The 23,572-nt window shown below is 44.8% G+C and overlaps 1 non-coding gene across 1 annotated transcript; it reads left to right on the forward strand.

The window, feature by feature from the left end:
- The first annotated feature begins 22,807 nt into the window (after positions 1-22,807).
- Positions 22,808-22,881, forward strand: TRNAT-GGU (transfer RNA threonine (anticodon GGU)). Its single transcript has one exon. It is a non-coding gene; the product is annotated as a tRNA-Thr (tRNA).
- Positions 22,882-23,572: the final 691 nt, after the last annotated feature.

The raw sequence follows: 23,572 nt of genomic DNA on the forward strand, positions 1-23,572 counted from the left end.
CGACAGGTTGGTGCATATTCTTTTGGAAAGAGCAGTGTTAGAAAGCACGCAAGTTAGGATATTGGTGCAGAATGTAAACACACACGCAGATGTCTTTCCCACGTACACTCCTGCTCGGCACGTGCCTTAACGCTGTGCATCAGCGTCGTGTCGCAGTGATTTATGGAGCGCTTTCATCTTCCCAGTCGTTAACGATGGTTCGAGCCGCACTCCAGAAAATGTTCCTTATGGCAGACTAATGATCTATGTCTTCCGAATTACAGCCAGTGCCGACTCGCTTACACACCACATACTTTGAGGCAATCGATTGTACAGATTTTCAACTAATGGTGGTCCTACGAAAAATCCGTCCACATTGGGCATGCGAGTTCAACCCATGGCAGAGCTGCCGGAGCCGTCACTGTCACTGAGACTTCGACTGGGTGTCCGTTTAAGTATTCCTCTGCTCCGAAAATAGTGCAGTTATTTTCAAGGAAGGCTGGGTGTAGCATCTTCGATGCTGATACAGGGACTTCCTCCAACAGAGTGTTCCCTAATTCCTCACTACATCTGTTTGCCAGATCTCTTATTCCTGCAGCTGAAGGTGCGTGCTTCGGTAACGAGACTTGCTCCTCTAACGTAGAATCGTCTAGGCCGCGAAGGTTAACGCTCGATTTAGCTGCCTCTGACATTGTTTACAGCAGTGCCAAACTGCCACTAAAGACACTGCACTGGACTGAGAAGAGCAGAGTATTATTTGTCTTGCTGTCTCCTCTTTCTACAGTGGCCACTTTTTACAGCGACAGCTGTTAGGCTCCTGTCCCTGGGTTTCGTGTCGTAGTTGTCCGCCGTCGTTGCAGCCGGCGTAACAAATGGGTGCGCTAGCACCCACTGGTTGCGCCGCTGGTCAACCTGAATCGTATAAGCCCACGGATGGCTTTGTCTAGAACAGATGCCTGCCAGTGCAGGGGTGCATCGCGTGACCACTACACCAGCGGTCACAAGAATAAATGAATAAATAGCAATCGCTGAATCTCGCATTACATAGTCGTAACCGTCCTGTGAGTTTTTTGTCCAGTTGGCGCAGCTGTTAACACGCTTCACTGAATGGCCCGACATTAAACCTCGTTCTCCTGGCTTTGAAACGTTTCTGGCAACTTCCGGATCTGGTTGCTTCCATGGAATACAATATGCGCATTGTAGACGCACAATGATGACGGAAGCGGACTTGCGTCGCTCACCGCCTACGTTTTAATAACCCTCGTTATTGCTCGCTGAGCCTCAGCTTGTGCTCCTTCCGCAGCTCGCCGTGTTCTTTAGTGTTCCTTCGGGTATTCCGTGCAGCCTTGGAGGTTGCCTCTGTCTCGGCTATCGACTCTTTGATATGTTCACTGGGGTTTTGTTGTCTGCAATAGCGGATGAGATGCGTTAATCTTGTTAACAAACATTGCCAGAGGTGTGTTTGAGCCATCCCACAGTGATTAAAGTTCATAACAATATACGTATGCTCTGAACATATGCAGAAGCAAAGGCGCTGATTGGTGGATTTTTTTTTTTTGCTTCTGCTGGAACAGGCCTCTGGCCTGCATATCATTTCCGTGTTGTTGAGAAAAATATTTTTTACAAACGGTAGGTTATTTTCTGTCCTATTTTCCCTGCGTTTTTTTTTCTCTTAGTATATAAATAATAGAATCTCCATCCATGCACAATGTAGGGGACACTGCGCATGAACGCAAACTTGTTGCTTCTAATGATATGGACTTCTTTCTTGAAATAATGTCTTGGTTATCAGCTATGCGCAAGAGTGCTATAAAGACACTTGGCCTCATCCGCAGAAAAGCCAATCGCTCTGGAGGTGCCCACTCCGATACAGCTCATCGACTTGTTCGTGCTGTTTTTCCGCCTCGGCTCCTATACGAGGCCCAGTTTCAACAACTTACAAAACGACAGCGGTCTACACTTGAAGCGCTCAACAACGAAGCCTTGCGAGTCATTACTGGCCTACCCCGAGCAACTACTATTTGTCTGCTGCAGGAGTATGCGCAGCTCAACACACTGGAAGATTTAATTAGCCAGCGACAAACCAATATAGCGCGGAAAGTTTTTCTTCGTTTGATGTTCGAGCCTCAACTACCTCCATGGGACTACTGTCCCATTACTTCATAAGTACTTCATAAGAAGTCAGAGTTCTCCTCTCAGCCGTTACCCCCAGCTTTTCCTACGCAACATGATACCTGCATCCTTTACACAGATGGCGCCATAACCCCAACGGAGGGATCAACTGCTTTGATAAGCCCGACACACCCTCAACTCTAAAGCCGCCAAACCTACTGTACTGACACTTCATCATCTCTTCCCTTTTAGCTGGGAGTGATTTTATATTCCATAGCAGTTTTACCTGACGACCCTCCTTATAACCAGGTGCACCTATTTACTCATTCACAAGAAGCTCTGAAGCATCTAAAGAAAGTCCGTGGTACCCCTCAGGTTTCCCAGGCAATACATGCTGCTTGTAAATCTTACCCGGTGCCTATACTCATCCACTGGGTTCAAGCGCGCACAGATGTTAGTAGCATCGCACCTGACATGATGTCTCGTTTAACAGACGTTCCAAAAACTGCCCCAGCCTCTTTGCCTCCACATCCACTTCTGACAAATTTAACGTCTTCAGCCTCCCTCGGGCAGCGTACACGTGCTCTTATTCCCCCGTGTACCTACCCCATTCCCCGCAACCTATCACGGGTGGAGGACGTCTCTCTGAGGCAGCGGCTGGTCTGAGTGTCCCTTACGCCTGAAGTTCGCCACCAGTGGCAAATTGAGAAGATTGCTGCGCCGGAAAAATGCCTCACTGCGAAACTCCCACTCCTGACACCACTGTCCACCACCTATTGTGGACATGCCCAGGAACTTCTTTGGTGCGCGCTGGCGTTCTTCAAGAGGCCGGCCTGTCCTCAAACAATGACTCCGATTTCCACTTGTGGCTAACGAAAAAAATTTACGCCCGAAGATTATGTAATTTTTTATACATAATCGGACTTCGGCCTTTTTGTACCGTATTATAACGTTCGTTAATGACACCTCGTTTTATGCCGTGCGGCACATTTAACGTCCCAAATAAATAAATAAATAAATAAACGACGTCTTTTGCATAATAAGATTATTTGCAAACTAGGCGGAAAAAGTTTAGGAATCAGGCGCAAATTATAATAAAGCAGCAAAGATTTCCGGACATCTTCGTCATCTGGCGGACTCCATTTTCTCATAATTTCATGTGTATGTTCCGCGATCATTTGTAACACTTTAGTTAAGGTAGCTTTTCCCACGAGAGAAATGCTTGTTTGCGGTACTTTCCTTTGACAATAACGTCTGCACGTGGTGGAGGAAATCTCATTACCATGCCTGACAACCACTGGGCTTTGCACGTACCTACTATGTTCTAAGAGAGAGCCATTGTTTCCCTTCAATTATATCCAGCAATTCTGGACAGAAACATTTTTGAGCGTTATAAACACAATTTTTTCATGTAATGTAAGATTTCGCTATAAAAGTCATTATATTCGCAGATTACCTGACGGCAGTCTTGTATTTTTTTTCCATTCACGTTTTTGCTATCGTCAAAAGCGCTCCCCATTGTTTTGCTAGGGCAGCTTTAACTGTTCGATGCGATCGCTGGAAACACTTTAAAAGAAGAATTTTGCTGCATATCAGATTAATGAACCATTACCCTCAATATTTCATGAACAGTTTCTTACAATTTTCCAAGACCGCAGCGGTGGCCTTGTGGTTGAGCATCGGCCTCGCAAGCGTGAGGTGCGGGGTTCGATCCCTAGTGCCGCCGGGCACTTACCGGCGATACAATGGGTACAAGCTTCCCCTGGCCTGGTACTCGGCTTATTCAGCGTGAAATGGTTGGAAAATCGGGCTTTGATCTCACCTTGAGCAAACGAAAATAGCTTGTGGCGTGGCGCTCTTTGGCCATTGATGCCCTTGCTCCATAAATATTAACTGTCATCATGTCTTCCAACTTTGCCAACTTTAAAAACTTTTTCCCGGGAAAGCAGGACTTGGTAACGTTGAAAATATACTGACTTCGTGCTGTGAGCTGTTTAGGGGGTTGGAATAAGTTTCCGCACTGGCGAGAATGAGAATAGCCTTCAGTTAAAGAATCAGCGGCGAGGTGTTCAGGGAGTCTTCTGTTTGTACTTGGCAGCACCGGATTTGGAACGTTTCTTGCCGTTAATGGAATCGGCCACACGAGGGCAGAGCTTCTCATTTACCGCACAAAACAAAGATACTGGAAACGGAGAAAACATGTCCTGCACCTTAACGCTGTGGGCGAAACCCAGATATTCTGGACAAGCAATTTTTTCAGTGTAGCATTGTTTATTCCCTCGAGTTTCTCGGACGTGATAAGAACGCGCCATAATAAATATATCCAAATATCTCTGCTACGAACGTTCGTGGTGTTCTTCTATTTACTACCCAAAACGTGACTCATTGGTTTTCAACGATACTCATGAGTACTCGATGCAAGCGCAGGACGAAGTTTCAAGGAAAATTTAGCTACGAATTAGAAATCGAGAGCGTTTCCTTCAGTTTGCTCATAACTGTATGTCACAATATTCTACAGTTCCCTCGCATACACTGTCAGTAACGTAACCCATTGCTTTTCTGTGGCAGACTTTACTCTGTGCGAGCGCCTGACGATCTTTGAAAGAAAAGTTTTGCTACACATTGGAAGATTTAACCATTGCTATCAATGCGTTCTCAACTGTATATTTGAATATGTTCGTAGTTACCGGAAAACTAAAGGTGATATCCAAGAAAGCTGGACTTCAAATGACCGCACGCCCGCTGCGGGATGTCATACGAATAGAAATAAATGACTTAAGAACGTCAAATTAAGCACGCCATTTCCTAAACAATGGAAATCCCTGAATTAGGGGACGGTCCTTACAGTCCAACTGTCTTTCCACTCAGACCATCATTCTTTTCGCAAATACCATGATTACTGTCTTCATCAACCAATCTTCGTCCACTGCGGAGCGGAGGGCTCCGCCACTGACTCACGACAAACCTGGCCCTGTGCTATAGCTGCATCCACGCATCCACGCAGACTTCTAGATCACTGTGAATAGGTACAGTCTTGGTCAAAACTGTTAAGGCCAAGTGCTTTTCCCTTAGCAGCATAACAGACCCATTACACCACTAGTAAAGATCGAATGACCTTGATATGCTAGCAGGAGGTTTCTTCTTGCGTTCGAGAAGCTTCCTGCTTGATTTGTGTATTGAAGGATCTGCCTCATGGAGAATTCCAGGAACATTCATTTCTCTGCAGCTGAACGCTGTGGCCTAAAGACTTTTGACCAAGACTGTACATTGTAAACAGGATCATCTTAGAAAGGTTGTCTTGAAAGGAAAAGAGGAAATCAAGTCCACACCCGCCAAGTAACAAATAGGAGAGCCCATTTCTTTTTTTTCCCACTGAGATTACTAAGGACGTTCGAGAAAACGCGGGACAAAACGGGACGAAACAGGAGAAAAACATTCGTGTGGATTGCTGTGCGCGCTCCTCCACTATCCACAAAGAGTATTTGCGGTAACCGCTTGTGAAAATGGATTTCGTACATCCCACTCTTCATTCACCCTTCAACTACTTCAGACGTTAGAGCGTTCCAGATACAAGGAGCCTGTGTGGTAGAGGAAAGTGAAAGCGACCCCGAATAAAATATAAAGATGTTACGAGAGGTGATCACTTTGACTGCGAAACTCAACGAGAGAAATTTAAGAATACTGCTAACATGCATTTGTCGCTTCTGATTGTATGTTGGCCCGCCATTTTTTTTTTGATGATTTCTGCTCCTTTATTTTTAATCGAGGGAGCATAAGTATGATTATAAACACTCGAGTACATTAAAGTTTTTGATTTCTTGAAGCTTGGGAAATCTGTTGTCCTTGTTTTCGTGAAGCTTTTTTCAACGCTTTTATTCATGAACCATTCATGAAATCAAAATAGGGACAGGGCAGCGAGCGGAGGAAGAGAAGATAAGATTTGTAACTTTGCCAGCTATTCCATCCCCCGTCAAAACAAAATGATTTTAGCTTTGGCTGGCCACGTAACGAGTAGAAACTATAACCAGAATGAACATAAACAGACATTATGGAGAGTAGATTCAAGTGCAGTGAAACGCGTGCATTTAGCACATGTAGCAACAGTTGCATTAAAGTCTTAGATGCAGAGTGCATTCGGAAAACATCGATCACACGTCCTCTAGTGGTAGTTACCGTAAATGGCCTTGTTTTTTACTGTTTCTGTAAAATGCGAAAACTATCACTTGCAGGCCAGGAACTGGTCGCCTGACGTTTCCAAATTTTTTTACACTATCTGGGGGCCATGAAACGAACTATACCCAACGAAAGGTGAGGCTTCCAAACAGAGAAGCACTGATCTTCTTGAATCTCTCTATCGCAGCAGAACACGGAAGCAATTATATTTCAACATGAATTCAGTTAACTCCTGTCAGGTATGACAAACAGTTTAACCTGCCCTGGGTTTAGGAAACAGGTCACTTCGTAGCGCACGCTGCACAAGTCAATGCGAACATGAAACAGAGCCGGTCTTCTTTCGACGCCAACCCGTCAGGTAGTGAGAGGGCGTTAGGTTATCAGCGACCTAAGTACGAAGGAGCTCCAATTTGACTAAGTTCAGTTTTAGCGCTAGCAACCTTTACTCACGGTGGCCAACGAAGTTCATGTTTTCTTGCTCCAAATATCATTTCGTTGCAGCGTAGACGTCTCCTGTCGGTAATTCGAGCTCTCTAATTTGGCAGGCTGCTAGTGCAAAATAATCTTGGCAGCTGTGTTCCAGTCGGCTTGTTTACGCCTCGACGCCCAATGAGGAAAAGTCCCTGTACCGCCAACGCATCGTGTTAATGTACACTCTGGCTGAGTGGTTATTAGTGCACGCTAATGAACTTGAGTAAACGTTGAAGGACTGTGGTAACTTCCTGCTAACTCAATAGTAATAGTTAATAGGTAATACAAGCTGCGACTGGTGGTCGAAAATGGTTGGCTTCTTACGCCCACCGCATTGAAACTTAAATCCTGGAAAAAAATTGGGAAGCACCACTTATCTGAAATAAATTAAACTGCGGATAACAATGGAGGGAGGAGATATAAAGAACTGAACACTTTTGAAATTATATGTGCGGGGAGGGTAGTAAATTGCCGATGTCATGGAAAATAAGACATCAGGTCATTGGAAACACAAAACAAAAACGAAACAGAGATTACAAGCGATTTGCTTTCTTTAATATTTATCGGCTATTCCTTCTCTTAATCAGGCGAAGGTCAACGCCGGAGCATAAACAAAACAAGCCCTTTTTTTGACGGAAAGTGTCGCTCCTAAATGGGCGATAGGGGAACTCCTCTAAAGGGCAAGATGTCATGGCTGATTGCTTTTTCTTCTTTGTCTCTGTTTTCACCAAGTTTTTTTTTTAGGGGGGGGGGTTACTGTAAACTGAAGGCCGAAGTCAAGGCATCTGAAAGAGAGATGAAGAGCATATAAAAGCTATCCGCAGTCGACTATTAACCGGAAGTACCAAGCTGCGTGTCAACACAGAGCACAGTAGGACCTAAAGGTCAATCTTGCATGCCTTCGAGGTCGAGGTGGACAGGAGCGAAACAAGTTCGTAATGGTCAGGTCATAGATCAGAAAAAGGCGCCCAATTGCACGACTTCAACATTGCAGCTCGTATTTAACTTGGCCTTTATTATCTATCACTTTTACTGACTGCTGTAACTTTCTTTTTTTCGTGCACCGATCGGATGCAGTTTCTCTTCGAACCCACAAGGAGAATAAGGGGGGAGGGGTGTAAATATTATGCTCTCACGCACTGGTGACGACAGTCTGGTTGTCAGCAAGACTGCGAAAAGGGTTGCCAAAGGAAATTGTTTATTGAGCACAGTCGCACCCACAATGAAGAGAGTTACTCGGCGGCGGCAATATCAAGTGTGCTCGGCGGTCGTTGAACAAAATGCCCGCCGCTCCCGGTCGTGCTGAACTTAAAGGTGACAACAAACATTCCAGATACGGCGTGCAAATTAACCACAGCAGTCTCGAACGAAGTGGAATCGCCTGTCTGCGATCATTCTAGATAAATCTGGTCGCATCATTCATCACAGACAAAGTGATGAAACACCGTGCCGGCGGCACTGAGCATCAACATAGAAGCATAAAAAAGCTTCGCGGCATTACCCTCCTCTTAAAGAAGCATCATTCCGATGGTTTACAATGAAAATAAATAAAGGCAAAAATAAACAAGATGGACGCAAGAAACAAAATCAATCACTGAGAACAAAAAGAGTATTTCACCGCACGCAATAAGGCTTTAGGCGCACAATTTGTACAACTTCCGCGAGTGCGCGGTGCTGCTGTGATGTAGTCTCCTGGCCTGGTGTGACTTCGCAGTCAAGTTCTCTAAGTCGACGAACGACCTTGTGTGGGCTGAAGTCGCGGCGCCGAAGCTTTCACTCAGTCAGCGACTGCGAATGGGCTTGCAGAACCATACATGGTCGCCCGGCTTGTATTCCGCGTGACGTTGGCGCATGTTCTACCGTGGGGCGTCGGAAGTTGTTGATCTTTGATCGTCTTCGGGCTTCTTCTACACGCTGAAGGTAGGCACAACGTCGACGTTGCCTGTTAAGCCTAAGCAAAATCTCTGCTGTCTATCAGCTTTGAAAACACATTGCAAAGAGTTGTGCTTTGCGAACATTTGATGCCTGCCAATGATCTCCACATGATCCAACCGGTAACATGCGCACTAAAACAGTTAGGAGGAATCAGTAGGAGCACCGCCGCTGTGACTAGGGTATGGCGCTCAGCAGCAGACCCGAGAGACGCGGGTTTGATCCCGGCCTCTGCTGACGAATTTCTATGGAGGCGAAAGTCTAGAGGCCCCTGTGGTGTGTGATGTCAGCGCTCGTTAAGAACCACAGCTGGTCGAAATTTCTGGAACCGTTCAGTACGGCGTCCCTTTTAGCCTGAGTCGCTTTGGGATGTTAAACCCGCATAGACCAAACACAAACGTAAACGAAACGCAATGAATAGCTAAAAACATCCTTCAAAAATGGCGTGCGTAATTCCACAGATCGTCTTTTTGACACGACTTTAAATACAACTCTTAAGCCCTTCACCCTCTTAGAGGCCAAGGACCTATGAAGCTAGGTCACAATGGTTTTCAAGACTAGCTTTTCACGTAACAAACGCTTCAGAGGCAATTTGGAGAGTTCATTTTCGCTCGAAAAATAATATCTCCTAATGCGTTTTGTGCCTTTTTGCGTCTTTTAACAACTTAAGGCCTTTTTTGGACATTTGGATCTTCGTTTATAGAGCTCATTCGGTCATTTAAATTATCTGCCCATGTTTGCCTTTTTTGAAACCGCCTAACTGTCGTTCCTCTATGAGGTTTCGTACTATTCCTACGATATTCCGGCTTTGAATTTAACTACAAACACTTTAGAGCTATGCAGTCCTGTGAGCTAAACTTTTTTGCTTGTCATTTTTGCGTTGAGACAATAAATTTCGCCTGCTCCTTAGGTTCTTTGAGCATGCCTTCACAAAATAGGCACATGTGGTCATTAGTTGTCATTCTTAATTAGACCTTAACCGTATTCCCAATGGCGGGGTCAAGGTAGACTAGGTGCGAACTATGAGACCCCTTTGCACTGCATTGTGAGTAAAATAATTAAAATGATACAAATCTCGAATGCTTCAAATATGCCATATTTTTTCAGGCAACAGTGCAATTTCCTCTTTTTCTTACTATAGCAAAATTCCTCCACACTGATTTGGCTATTAGGCCAAGCATTCAGCATAATTATGTGTATCTAATGCTTCCAGGGTTTATGATCGGATTGCTTGCCGTCTTCGCTGCGCCTTTCATACATTTCTTATGTTTCTCTGCTTGATAGTTTCAGCATCCCTGTGAAATTTTCTCGTTGCACTGGCAATTTTTCATGCTGAGTGATTTTCATAAACCACCAGCTTTATCAAACATAGAGCCGTAATACTGCAGAAATGTCCGCACTGTTGCGATGCCCAGGCTTCGGATCCCGCCGCTGCCAACGACTTGTTATAACTGGTGTTGCAGCATCCCACCGCTGCCACCAGTTGTAATAGCTCGCTTCTATCCCACCGATGGCACCACCATTTGTTATGGGCCGGGTAGCATTACCGGCTGTTGTCGTGCAGGGTAGCGTGGCTGGGCCGGGGAAGGGACCAAGAAGGATGAAAGTTTGACATTTGGGAACGAAAACAAAAACAGGCTTACTGGCACTTTGAAGAAACTTTTTTGCATATTGTGCAAAGGAGCAAGCAGTCAAGAATTAAAACTTCATAGCGCCGAGCGACTAGATGAGCCTTGTCGTTAGGGCCCAGAACGTTAATTCCCACTTAGGACGCTCGTTAAATACCCTAAGGCTCCACCCCTTCACAAGGCGGTGGCCAATTACACACGAGGCACAGATCGGAAGAGTGACACAGCACACAGAACATAGCGGAGGCACTCGTTGCAGAGTCCACGCGTGGGAACTGGCGAGGAGGAAACGCAAGTCCGCAGCTTTTTCGCACTGTGGTGCAACTTTACTGCAAGCTGCACGTGCCCATCGAAAACACCGGTGCGGCACCCTGGGTTCAACTTCGGTGGACCGTCTGCGGTCGGTATGGCTCTTGTGAGTCGCGGTTAATTACTGGAAGTCACCGCTCCTTTCTTCCCCCGTTGACTGTTCACCGTCGGTCGCGTCTTGCGAGGAACTGCAGACGAAGGGAAGGTAAGCTCCCCCCCCCCTCTTCCTGAAGAGCGTGGGAAAGATTCCGCAGGAAGATTCCAAGCACATCCTTTTTTTCCTGGGGTCGAAACGACCTGTGGAAATTGCCGCTACAGAGTAGTCATCCCGGTCGATGGAATCTTCCCTTTACTCTTCTTTGGCTGGTGCGCATCCCGTTCATGACAGCACCTATATTTTGCTCTCCTTTCCAAAACTTTTTACGTTCTTCTTATTCATATCATGTCTCCTTTTTTCCGCTGTTTGTTAACACGATCTTGACTTTCATTTTTCATACTGCCACTGCATTTGCAAATGACATCATCTTGCAGATATGTTCAACAAAAAATACAAAAACAGAAACACGACTCCAGTGCGCGTGAAGTCATTTGAAGTGCCAGACATAGATGCTCCGGCCATAATAGTCGTAAACGAGAAATGCGGGAGCAGTGAAATGCCTGTCCTCTGAAAGAGCTGATATCATATGGTATGTTCGGACTTTGTGATGCACGGCCTGATGACTAAGAAAGCAAAGAATCGAAGGAGTACAGCCAGAAGCTCTCCTATTTGCTTTGTTTCAATGTATTAACACCCCATGCTTGGCTTCAAGATGACTGCCCGCATTGCACTGCCAAAGCTGTGACACTAACGCTGAATGTGCACCTTGCGGGCTAAGGTAACAGCTGAAGTTAACAACGTCTGCTTCATGAGAAGCGCTGTTATCAGCCGTCTGTGCATGCCTCAAATGCGTTGTGGTTCTAGATATAGTTCTCCTGGTCTCTTCTCTCACAGCTAAGGTAATGTGAAAAATATAAAGCGAAAAGAACGAACTGAAAATATAAACAGCATGTCAAGCGGCGCAGCTTGAAGAACCCACGCAAGAAAACTACAAATTATTACAGGTATTTCTCATCCCCGGTAATTATTGACTGAAACATTCAATCTTCTTACAAATGATCACCTTCATCATTCTGAATACGACCACCTCAGAGAAAGCCTTTCCTATATATCCCCATTTATACCGGTGTCTTCTAAATTGAGACTTGGTAAGTAATACCCACATTGCACCTGCAAATAATACCAAATACTTTGAACGCGAACATCTTCGACAGAAGCCTTAATGGTTAGGTTTCAAATATATGTTGGAAAATACTCAACCAACCAATGGTTTATATTCACCCCAACGTCTCGCGAATACCACGGTTCCTTCTTCAGGGGTGACTGAGAGACCAGCAAGCTGCAGGAAGGAGGGGCCTCGCTTTCCTTTTTTTCCTTTTGTTGGCAAGTGGCGACAATATCAAGGTATTTTTGACTCGTAGAGACAAAAAATTCTTTAAAAAGCCATTTCGCAGTAGCTTTTTCATAATATTCTCAGAATTAGAATACGACTTTATTTTCCCCATAAATTACATTGAAAGCGGCGTCAAAAAAGTTGCAAGGGGCAGCTTGAAATACCCACCACCCCTGGTTACACATGGCAGCGTTAGGAACCAGGCATATGGCACTTGTGGGCTGCGACTTACCAGGGATAAAACTAATCGCAGAGTAAAACAGCAATTTTTGAAGTGCACATAGAAAAATTCCACTGACGTGATGAAAAACCGTGTCATGAGTATGCAACAGAAAACATTCCGGACCTCTATACTCCAACGGCAATTAGCGATACTTGAAATGATTCCGAGGTGGGCTGATTTGATGCTCCAGGTCAAGTCCACTTACTCTAGGCTGAGACGTTATGCAGTTAACAATAGAACTGATTGACGGTCACTAAAACGGCCGGCTAGAACACAAGATCTTTTCTTTCCTTTCCTGAATGGAAGCCTGCATATTCTAGGCGGCCATAGTCACCCTTTTTCGATCCGCATCCGCAATATCGTAGGAATGCACGCAGGCTGATCGAAGTCGTAGGCAGAATGTGGCCACAGAAGGGGGCGATGGAATACAGAGGTGAATTCATTTGTGTTCATTTTTACTTTCCTAGAACACCGGCCCCGAATCTGAAGCAGGGTGGTCTGAAGGCATACAAGTTGACGTTGCATTTTTGCCACGCCGTAACATTTTCGATCGCTTGGATGTCGCTCCAGGCGTCCCTTGCTGTCATATCAGCGTTTCGATTGAAGGCATTCTCCGCAATTCTTGTCGGGGAGCTGTGCGGAAACCTAGCTTGATCAGGTTTTTTACGCCGCAACGGGAACCTTTGTACCATCTAGAACATTTGTTTTGGAATTGTTGTGGTGCTCGATCCTCGCTCGGCAGGGAGTGACATTTTGTTTTCTTGCTACCTTCCACTCAAAGCGTTACGAAAAAAATACGTGAGAAGTACTTATTTCGTGAAAGGCACAAGGATCGAAGTTATGCACATTCGCTCACACGAGGGCACACAGAAAAGTTGTTCGATCAATATTGATAGTCTAGAAAACAAAGCGAACACAAGAAACAATTTAACTCAGGACGCGCGACGTCACCTGCAGTCTTGCGTGTATGTTCTGTGTTGATTTTTTTTAAGAGTTTGGTAAAGGATATATCGCCACGAATTAAGATCGAACCCACTCTATTTACGCAAGATTTTTCAACGTTTCTACAGGATAGATAGCAAGGGACCAATTCCAATACAACCGCTTGCAGCTTAGTAAACTTTTATTATTGTCCGATATCGATGGCGGTTAGGCAAAGTGAAAGAACTCTGGTGATGATTCAGGCAGCACTCCCATTTCTTGTTTGTGCCGATAGAACAGAAATAGCGGTTTTCTGAATTTTATCGCTATTGAAAAATAGGGTCTTGCAAGCGGTGCGTTTTAATGTATTTTGTTAACACTATCGAATTAAGGCTCCCGCTCTGTGCAAAATCCGGCGTGATCATCGATGTCGGCGTTATGAACGAAATAGTTGGTGGCCCAGCTTTGACACCTGTGACATCGTCACAATGTACTTACCGTGGCAGGTGGCTACCTCCATACCGGACTGTGGAAACTGAGCACGTTTGCAGGTGCAAGTTAAGGATTTTTTGAGAGAGGTTGCTGGTGAAAAGCAACCTCGGTTTCACATTCTCTACCGGTGGCTATGTTCCAAACAGTCATCTGTCGAGGGAGTGGCACATCGTTTAACCTCCGCTCAACTGCGCCAGGGGGGGGGGGGGGGGGAGGGCACGAGAATTTCCGGCATTCTGAGAATGCAAACCTGAGAATAACAATTTCTGCATATATGGGCTGCAAGCAAAACTTAACGGAAGTAATACGCGAAGATGATCCCATGCCGCAGAGGTTACCCATTAACGCTATCGCGTTACACCTTTAAGGGGCAACGTAAGTTCGCCTTCAAGCTTTTCAAATCCTAAACCCAGCTCTCAGAACATTTGCTTATGACCAAACGTTTTGGTCCGTATAATTTATCTCAATTTAAACCATGTAAAGAATTAAACCTTTCCGGAAAGTTTACCGTTATGGTCTCGTGAGAATTTCTTGCACTTCTTGAACAGTGCAATGAAACGGAATATACATATGTTAGCTCCAGGCGGAATACAAATGTCTGCACCAGCGTCAGCCTGATACCATGCTCATTTCATATATTAAATGGCGCCAAAGTTCCTTTCAGGATTGTTATGCTTTTTCCGTCGCTACCCGCTCCCTCTGTATTCCTCGCAGCAATTTCACCAACGATTTTAAGCATGTATGCGTTTAACATCGTTCAAAGCAATTTTTGTGTTTCCGGCCATATTTTTGTCAACATATTAAGCCTAGCAGGCACGACCGAACACTGCGCTGCTTACATCTTTGGAAAGTGTAGATATATCTTTGTAAAGTGCAATGCCTTGACTTTGAAGCAGTCAGCTTTATAATCGTTGGGTGACATAAGGGCAGTCTAGGAATGCCTTGTTTATAGGTGTGTGGCAGCGCTCGCCGCGTTGCTAGACGAGGACAGGTTTTAAGAAAGGAGGTTTCAGCGCAGAACGCATTTTTGATTGCTTCTAAAGAGGGATCAGGCAAAGACATGCACAAAGTTACTTCACTTGTCGTTTGTTATAAATAGTATGTTCTCTGCTGTGCCATTGAGCCAATCAGCTCGTCTCTGCGCCAAAAACCATAACTGTCTCACTTCGCACCTGGGCGGCATCGAGTGCAGCTTCCACTCCAAGGCTTCTAACTGTAGCCTTTACAGCAACCAACATCATACACTCTTAACACAAATACGCCTATATGGGAGTGATAAGGAGTGACCTGTCATTTAGCCCACTTCCTTTTGTAAAGCGGAGTAGGCTAGGGGACAGTTTACTTCCTTATTACACCTTTCTATTTAGAGTGTACCTTAATGACTGTAGAGACATGAACAGCCATCGTTTGGCAACGCGACATGAATGATGTCGTGATAGCAATGATTACGCTTCTCTTGTGGGAATTTCCTTCACGCTTTTGTTTTTTAAAACTAACTTCAGAATAGAGCGATCGCTTGTGTGCTCTGGCTTTCTTCTCTGTCTCGTCTTTCACGCCATTGTTCCTCCACTAAGTCACATTTTTCGACACTTTTGATGTTTGAATAAAACACAATTCATTTCGTGTTCTTCAAGTGTGCTGAAACTGCAGATTACAAGCTTTTCCTAACCTGCAGATTTTTCATTTGGCCGGTGACCTTTGGCGGACGCCTGAAATAGCGTGCACGGGCGCGTACGAACTCCGATTCAATAGCGAGCGACACAGAATGCCGCTTCTCGTCTTCCTTTCCGACATTCTAAGATCAAAGTTCGTGAATGCCAGCCACGTGCCGCCAGGCTGTACTACTCTAACCTGACAAGGCTGGAACTGGATTTCGATTTCAACCAAGGTTAGCGCGTTTCTCCGAACATTCCAGCCAGAGCTGAATTCTCTGAGGGCGAGTCAGGAGCGAGAATCAATGCTCCTCTAAACGCACGCTTTTCATGAACGAATGTTACGATGAGCGAATAAAATTTTCAGCTCATTCTAGTTGAAATTCCCACTCATGCAGTGACCTAGACTGCCTCCTCAGTTTACGCACTCTTCTACTTCGGTGCTCTCCATCTTTTGAGCACCCACCTGCATCGACGGTGCCTTCATTAAATCAACAGGTTCGCGTAGGCAGGCGCATATGCAGCCAAGTCAGCCGTAATTTAGTTTCTTGACGTTCTTTTACCTGCTTGTACAACATCTGCGGGATGCGTGTTAGTTTACGCGTTAACAACCAGAGGGGAAGAAGTTTCTGGTTCGGCACGCATCTCGGCGCAACGGAGTAAACAGAGCCGTCTCACTTGAGCGCCTAAAATAAAAAAAAGAACTGAGGACACAGCGGCGAAGCGCGCATGCGCACAGGGAGCCGAATATTTGTTAATCATGATGAATGAGGGACTCAGAAGTCAAAGCGGAGTGCTAATCAAAGCTAAGGAGTGCTGTTGTCAAAGCGGAGTGCGAAGGTGGTGTAATGATTGCTACGATAATCAGCTAAGAATGTACGTCAGAATGCTGTTTGTTTTTGTGCTGTGGTCCACTATGTTATATTCGTTTTCTTTGGGCAGGCTTCACCTGTCATGCGGTCAGAGTGCTTTGTACTCTCGAGGCACACGTAATCTTTTACATTAAGTATCGTGCGTTTACGCATGATGAGATTTTTATAGCTCTGTTAGTGCTATAAGGAGGCGGGGGAGGCTATTGATGCCCTGAGAGCCTTAAACGAGAAGTGTGGGGTTCCTGTGAGAGCTGGCGGGCATTAGACCGTTTTGCGCAACAGAGACGCGAGGCTATTGCCAAGGAATTTTATACACAAAAATATCGACGTAGACATAATTTTTTAAAATAAAGCTATGTTTAATGTGCGAACATTTCAAAAGCCTTTTTTCAGCACTTGGGTTATTTCGCGATTACACTAATCAAAAAATTTTTTGTGGTCATGTAAAACTTGAATTAATCGTGTATGATAGTCATCCACAAAATGAAATGCCTCGGCGTCTCAACGGCAATTTTTCGCCTCTATTGCACGTTCATGAAGGTACGTGCTTTTTCTGTAGCATGGCAAGCACAGTACTTCCTCGATGAAGTGCCTGTATCTTCATTCTTTTTATAATGGTTTATTATTTCCTGTGTTTGCTCAGATTCCGGAAAACTCGCATTTGTTATTTTTCGAAATCTTGCTGGGGCTTCTGGCAAACACGTTCTTCTTGTTGCTGGTTTCTTAGAGAAACAAAGTGAATCGCATTCTCGTTTTGATAATCATAACAAGTGATCCGTTTTTTTTAAGTATAAGCTTTTTAAGTATTACTAATAAAGTATTAGCAGAATTGTCAAAACAGGCAATACCGGCATATCAGCAATGAAGCAGAAGATAAATACCTTCAGATGTTGCTGTGTCGTGCGCAATACTTGGCTCGTATAATTCTAACGCGGGTTCTAATAAATTTCGTGAAGAAAAAAATTTCACCTCGTGGCCTATATATACGCGAATCATGCATTATTGTGTGTATATTGAGAGATGCATTCTGTAAATGTTTTCTCCTGCGAAGTTACCTGTAAGATAAATTTTAAACCAACTGTACGATGGGCTGAAATTATTAACTGAAATGTTAAATGTCTGGGATGGTATCATTCCGAAATATTCGCTACCAAAGCCGAAGCATTTCCGTCACACGTGCACTATTGTTCGCTCACCCTAAGAGAGGACCGCGTTATTAGAGTCCCTGTGTTGGGGCGGATTACTCTGTCTTTCTTCGCGTCAATGTACTGTCTCGTGGTGCGTGAAATGAAACTGTTCACATATGTTGCGAATTTTTGCACCATGAAGCTTCGAATGTTCTTTTATCACAGCTGCTCCTTAAGAGTAAATGTTTGTTAATACAAGGCCCCTAAACCCTAATCAGAATATTCTATGTAAAGTAGTTTTCTTTTAAAAGTAGCAATTGATAGAGAACTGTATATTTTTCGCGCGTGCATACGAAGGAGTAAACTCAATAAGCTTAACACTGTGACATCATAAGTTAAGCGACAATAGGTTATCTATAACAATTATTGCAACTGCGCATAAGAGGCTATTTCTTACAAAAAAATATGCGAGCAGGCTCATGCGCGCTTCTTCATTACGCAAAAGTAGGATGTGGCCAACACAGTCGCCTAGCGAAAATTAATGTCAAAGAATCAGGGAATCGTCACCACTGTTTTGAAGAAATATTGCAAGAGGTCATCATTGAAATATCTCTGATATTTGACATCAGAAGCAACACCTGATATAAGGAGTGAAACTGCGCTTATAGGGCATATTTATGTGCTCAAAACTTCTCCCTATCTTCGCTGCATGTATGGAGAGCCTTCCAACAAGGTAGAGAAGGGAGCAACGTTTTACGATAGCTGCTGGACACGCATCGATCGTCGCCGCGGTTTATGACTCGTGGGATTTGCTAGCTTCTGCATTTCTTCCCGCTCGATTTGACACTACGCCATCTCCTGGATCTATTTGGTTATTTATGATTTTCCTCATAAAACCACCCGCCTCTCTCATGTTTAGTAGATGCATGGCATATCTTTCCCCGCGCTACAGCTCAGCATCAACTTAGAATTAGCCTCGCTGGTCTCTGCAGGTTTGCCACTGTTTCGTACGGGTGACGGCCAAGTACACCAACGCCACCTAGGCAGGTCTCCTAAGTAGGCACAGCCGCACTGAGAGCGAAGTCGTAAACTGCATGCACGACGGAGGCGGCTGTCCTGGTGTGCTGTCAACAATGCGCGTATGACGGCAATAAACTGCTGCGACAAGTTTGAAGTACTGCCGTAATGACTCCTGTGGCACACAGGCGTCGAGAGTAGGTCAAAGTTTGTCTGTGTGCACCTTTTAGGCAGTGTAAGGAAGACGATGGGCATTCGCGTGAATCGCATGGCCGTCGCCTAGTGCACGCTCCTGGCTGGACCAGCTGACCTCAGACTGCTGTTGGCTCTGCTCACGTTAAGATGCTTCTCCGAATAAACCCCCCCTTACGGCAACAGTATATATTGGTTCCACCGGAGCAGTTCCTCACTTTTAAACTGTGGTTTTCAGGCTCGCGAGGTGTACTCGCAAAGCATGACAACCTGCTTGGCATATTCTGCTGTTCAGGTTCTGATTTAGGTCCGCATAAAAATAGCGTAGAATTCACACTGTCTTGCGTAAAAAACTTTTAAAAGCACCGCCAGACATGTACAGTCGGGGGCAAAAGTCTCTGGAACACGCGTTCCTAAAACGAAGCCTATAGCTCTACTATTAGTCGGCAGCTGGAGACCACACCTGTAGAGATGAAAGGACCCAATTTTTACTTTCACCTCCACAAGTGTGGTCTCCATCCCCCTAGGAGAGCTATCGGCTTCATTTGAGGAACACGTGGTCCAGAGACTTTTGTCCTCGACTGTACGTTTGGGTATCTTGCGGTGCAAATCGTCGATTAACTTGCGTCTTGATTATTCAAACACATTGAAAATATTGTTGAGCACTTTTCCTGAAGTGTCTCCCTGGTAACAGTATATTTTCTCAATATCTAAACTTGCTTTATAGACCGCTCTTTGCTGTGTCCAGCAATCAGCGTCGAGAAGAAACTGTTCACTACCGTGTCCATCACCCAACCACAACTCATTTAATCATGGGAAGAAAAGGGGGAACCTGTCTCTTTTATTCCTGATTTTTCACATAAGCACATCGATAAAACAACCAGCTGCATATCTAGAGCGTTCCGTTTCGATGTATAGCCCCTGCACCATACCTACGTAGAAGTTTGTTTTCCGATTCTGACCTTTTTTTTAAGTTCTCTGTGAGACAGAAACACATAAAGCTTGTCGCTACCGATTGCCTACAATGCCCTTCTGTAGCTCTTTTTGGGAGCGCCGCGATTTGAATCAGTTTGTAGCGCTGCCGCTTAATTTACCAGTACTTTGTTATCAAAAACGAAACCAAGGCGGCCCTCGTGCTCGCAAGCTAGTTGACCTGTAGGCAGTCTTGCAGAGCTTAAACTTGCTAGACGCACGGTTAGCTGGACATTGCCCTCCACGCCGAACATTTATCGGAAAGCCCCTACCCTAAATTGAGGCTCACCGTACAGCTTCGACGCGCTAGGCTTCATACGTCTAATAAATTTTCGCAAAGCTTAACGGCTCGCCCAAGCACGACTAATAAGCTGGCTGGACAGCCGAACGGTGCCAATGCCCCCGAAAGCTTCTTCGCTGGGAACATGCAAATTTCACACTTTGGCTTGGTCGAGGGCAACTTTTTTGGTGACATGCAAGACGTGAATTCACTTTCGATGTTTTTTCTTTGCCTTTGGTGTGCTGAGGACCGCAAGTCTTTGAAAGGCTGACACGTGTGAGGAAAAATATGTTCTTACTTTTACAGGCAAGATTTTGGTTTTGTTACGTTCATCACACGCTGCTTCGATCCAAATTTTATAAAGCCTTCTTGATTCATGGGCGGTTGGCTACCTATCACTGATCGCAGTTACTGCGCGCAATATGGGCCGAATAATGTTAACTTAGCTGGGAAACGTCTTGAGGCATTAGGAGGAAGAAAAACAAATGTTGAGGCATGGCGATTTACAGAGATATTGTATAAAGATATCAGAAGCTTAAAGCGTTTACAATAGCCCCTCACACACAGCTAACATTCGTAGCGTAGCATTAGTATTTGTGGTTTCATTGCAATAAAAATAAAGCAACTTCAATAGAAAACCATAGACACAGGTCCCGGGAGCAGTCTTTATCTTAGAGCAGTCATCTGCAGCCACCATAAATGGAAAGGTAGTGCAAGAGGATAGGCAGTCGGACAAAGATAGTAGGAAAAGCTAAAAAGATGGGAGGCAGAAACTATATATCCCTGTAAATAAATTTAAAATAAGAAGCACAATCACAAAGATTATTAAAGTCCAACCACTCGCGCACAGTTTGCCGGTCTTTATTCAACATTGCACGCAAGTGTATAGATTCGAGAAGCCACGAGCACGGCGTGTCCGATCAAAGCTTTTTAGTTTTCTCAATTGTTCTGTTTCATAAAAAAACGAGAAAAAATTGTCCACTCACGTGTTATATAGTTTCACGAAGGGGAACTGTTGTCAGCGCGCCGTGAAAACGTATTAAAAACTCAGTAAGGCATGTTGCTGGGCTAGTTGGTTTAGCATTTTTTGATGCTTGGAAAAAAATCCACCTTGGCGCAGAGAAATTCACGCAATAAATTCGCACGTGTTGCACAAAGCAGCTGTGACAAAACCTGAACTTAAAATCAGTACAAAGCGTAAGTACCCAATTGTAGATTACAGTGTTTCAAGAGTTTCCAGAAATAAAGTTTAACGTGAAGTAGTAAGTCATAGGCCGTGAGAACATAGCTTATGTAAAGCGTCGCCACAGCGCTCGGAGATCACTGGATGAGGAGGTTTTGAATTAAGTAAAGGCGCAGGAGCTCTTTAGATTAGTATGACTTTCAGATTCTATGCAATAATTGCACAAGGAGAAGTGCATACAACATTTCTGTTTCAGTTTTAAGATGAAAAATGTCTTAGTTGCAGCTCAGCCGATTAGCTCGGCCGCGCAAAAAGCGGGAACTGCCTACGCGTTTCGTCCAGACTGTATCTGTTACACCCAACCAGTCCTCTCCCCATTCGCAAGCTAGCGCTTCTCAAAAACATAATGGCTTACCAACTGGCCCCTCTTCTAGCTCTTACTGCTCGATTAAGAAATCACGGCGTCTAACGCATTTAGCACTGCAAGGACTCCAGTTGTGGCCATGCCACAACTACCGTCGCAAAGACAGGACTGCCTACGCACATCGAGGCAACCTTTTCTGACGCCAGGCAATTAATCTCGTGAGTGTGCACGAGTAATGATAATTTTCTAGTGGTTTTCTTGCGCTTTTTTGTGCATTTTCTAAAATATAGTTCAAATCCAACTCAGCTCTAATTTTGTGCTTTTCTTCCTGCCTCAAATCCTTCATGCAGTCGTTTCAGCATGTGATACCACATGACCACATGGCTATGCTTTCAGATTCGACAAAGAATGAAAGCCATGGCGCTTCTTACTTCCTTCATGGAGAACTACATTCCACGTTGTTCCTCAAACATTTTTCGGCTTTTAGAGGGGGCGCATCACCGACGCCTGCATAGCATGTATGAAACTTAAGTGCCATTCAAAAGCGCGCATAATATACTTTAACCCCTTTTTGAAATTCCCCTTATAGAAAGCACACAGAACACAAAATCTTCGGGTTCCCTTCCTACTACAGTACTTTTACTCCCCATGTTTGGAAATGCAATGCAGTATAAAGTGAGTTGAGCACGCTCCTAGCTGTATCACGGCTGCTCTGAATTCTGTCCAAGCGCCACGAATACAGGCACCCCACGTTGCGTGCTTCTCTAAAAAGACGCCTTTCTCAGCCCTTTATCAGCAAGAACGATAAGAAGGGAGAGAGAACAGCAGAGCAGGCGACTGGCTAAAAAAAATATGCACAGATATTGAAAATTGGCTTTTGAGGAAAGGAAATGGCGCAGTAACTGTCTCGCATAGCTCGGTGTACACCCGAATCAAGCAGTAAGGGAAGGGATAAAGGAGGCAGTGAAAGAAGCCGAGGGCAAAAAAGGAAATGGAAGAAGAAATAGGTGAAATGTGGACGCGACAGAAATGTGCAGCCACGCAGCAACTGTGCTGCGTGCTCATTTTACGCGCCTTTTTGTCCCGTTGTTCTCTATTATTCCATCATCCTGCTCACTGAGCCCTGCGCTTTCTCTACGGTGCCTTTATCAGATCGTCGGCATGTATTTTCCCACCTGCAAGCGAAGCTGCAACCCAGCCGTGCTGAATGTCTTGCCTTGACTTTGTTTAACCTTTTGTTCACTTTTTCCTCTTTGTTCTAATACGTGCTCAATACTTGTCGACGACATCACGACAATAAGAAATTGCTGGTGTGGCTGTCATTAGAATATCACAGGGAATGTAAATTCCGTAAGAGCAACGCTGTTCCCGCTTCGAGTTATTGATCAATTCTCTCTCGCCCTACCATTAGCTTGCCGTCCCGGTTAGCTCAGCTGGTAGAGCGACTGCTCCGGTGAAGCGGTGGTCCCGGGTTCGAACCCCGGACCAGGACGAATATTTCTTTGACTACGAAGTTTCTGAGGAAGTTCTATAGCTTTCCTTTGTAGCCGTATAACTGCGCTCGGGTGGATGCCAATGAGCAATTACTCCATTTTTACAAATCTACACAACCTTGGGGATTCCCCTAAACATTTGACAAGGAATGTAAAGTCCTTCTCACTTGCGTACGGAACAGTTTAAAAACGAGTGAGGGAAAGGGGACGTTATAGTCTCAGAAATATTACGTTCTGAGCAAGGAGTGGAATAGGACGAGCATGGGTTGCAGCAATATATACTGGTATAAAAGCATAAATGGGCTATAGAAAATGGCCTGTGCATTGAGCAATAGCTGCCAAAAACCGCCCAGCTAAATACTGGGTGCCACGGCCTTATTTGCGACTGTTTAAAACAGAGGTAAAACGGCAAAAAAAAGTTAGTAAGACACGCACAAAGTGAGCAAGGAGGCCAGAGAGCGTGTGCAGATATTGTGGCCATATATTCGAAGGTGGGATAGAAGAAGCCACACAGCATGAGTAAAGAAATATATATATACACACCGCACTCATGATATGTGCTTCTTAATCATCATAGTGCCCTATGTATTATGTATCAAGGCTAGATTTCTATCAGAGCTCATTTTATAACTCGTCGTTCGCCGAGTACGAACGCTTGTTCCAGTGCTTTAGAGCTTTTAGTACTCGGGT

This window comes from Amblyomma americanum, chromosome 11, assembly GCF_052857255.1.
Source record: "Amblyomma americanum isolate KBUSLIRL-KWMA chromosome 11, ASM5285725v1, whole genome shotgun sequence".
NCBI classification, from domain to species: Eukaryota; Metazoa; Arthropoda; class Arachnida; order Ixodida; family Ixodidae; genus Amblyomma; species Amblyomma americanum.